Genomic DNA, 1,776 nt, shown 5'->3' on the forward strand with positions numbered 1-1,776 from the left:
ATACGATTCCAGGGAGCAGCGCGGAGGCCTCGGGGAGCAACACGGAGGCATACTATTCCAGGGAGCAGCGCGAGCTGGTGCAGGAGGGTGATGGCAGCAAAGAGTGACATCATCAAGGTCCAGGTCGGTGATTGGAGCATGGGCAGATGCAGCAGGAGCGGCAAGAGACTATGGAGGGATGTGATCAGGGTCCAGGAGAGGCAGGAGTTCGGGGCCAGGGACAGCACGGGCCAGCCCACACTGCGATATGTGTGCGCGCTAGGTCCGTGCAGCAGAGCAGGTCTCCAGTCGTCCTGTTTAACCCTTACCACTGGACCAAGACCTATCTCTGTCAAGCCCATGTGGTGGCTGGTGTGCAACGGCCACCACACGTTAAACAAATCCTCGCACAGGCATCTTCCACCCCCTCAATTGGAGTTCAGGACTGGAACATCGGGTCCTTCATTGAAAGACCTGTGAAGTCTTGGAAGCAAGTCATCCTCATTCAAGGGACCGCCTATGATGATGATGATGTGTGTGCACTAGGTCCATGTAGCAGAGCAGGTCTCCAGTCGTCTTGGGTAATCCTTGCCACTGGACCAAGATCTAGCTCTGTCAAGCCCGTGCGGTGGCTGGTGTGCAACGGCCACCACACCACATGATAAAAAAATCCACGCACAGGCATCTTCCACTCTTCAGGATGTAGTTCAGGTCCTTCATAGAAACACCTGTGAACTCATCCTTTCTTAGCGAGGAAGCAAGTCTTCCTCATTTCGAGGGACTGCCTATGATCCTCCTGAACTCTCTGTAGCTGTGGCGTGACCAGCTCCTGGAATGTGTGCTGCAGGAAATTCTCAGCCTCCCCTGTGCCCTGCAGTGACTCCAGCCGCTGCTCAATCTCAGAAAACCTGAGCTCGAGTTCCATCAGCTGGAGGCACTTCCTGCACATGGGGTTATCCCGGACAGATGAAGCATCCTGGAGATCTCCAATGGCTCAGGAATGGCAGGCAACAGCTGTCCCATCATTTTACTTCAAAGTCTATCTGCTTATGGTCTATAAATATGTTTTTATTTTAGTATCCTCTTACTCCTACTTATTATTTAATCATTTCTGTATACCAGATTTTAATTTAATGCAATTCAGAGTCAGTTAATGTTGGAATCTTCTATTTAGTTAATTTGAAGTTATCCTTAGATGGAACTAAATGCTTCGATTATTTATCAATTTACTGTTACCCCTTGGTTTCAATTACTCAGCACCTCTTTCCCCACTCTGCACCGAATTCCCACCTTCCACCCTTCCTGTGTAAAAATAAAACCTACTCATCAGCTCTGGTTCTTTTGCCAGTCACCCTTAAGTCTGTGTTCTCTGAAAACTGACCCTTCTGCCACTGGAAACAGCTTCTCCTTATTTATCAAAACATTCATGATTTTGAATACCTCTATCAAATCTCCTCTTACCTTTCTCTGCTCTAATGAGAACAACTCCAGTTTATCCACTTAACTGAAGCCTTTCATCTCTAATGACATTCTAATAAATCTCTTCTGCACCCTCTCCCAGGCATTGACATCCTTTCTAAAGTATTGTGTCCAAAATAGTCCGCCATACTCCTGTGGCCGAACCAGTGTTTTATAAAGATCCAGCATAACTTCCTTGCTTTTATATTCCATGCCTTTAAAATTGTACCGTTTAGTTTATATTTCCTCTCCTCGTTCTTCCTACCAAAATGCATCACTTGATACTTCTGTGTGTTAGATTGACAGGAGCACAGATTGAAGTGATTGAAAGGCTCATTT

This window comes from Pristiophorus japonicus, chromosome 9 (assembly GCF_044704955.1).
Source record: "Pristiophorus japonicus isolate sPriJap1 chromosome 9, sPriJap1.hap1, whole genome shotgun sequence".
NCBI lineage: Eukaryota > Metazoa > Chordata > Chondrichthyes > Pristiophoridae > Pristiophorus > Pristiophorus japonicus.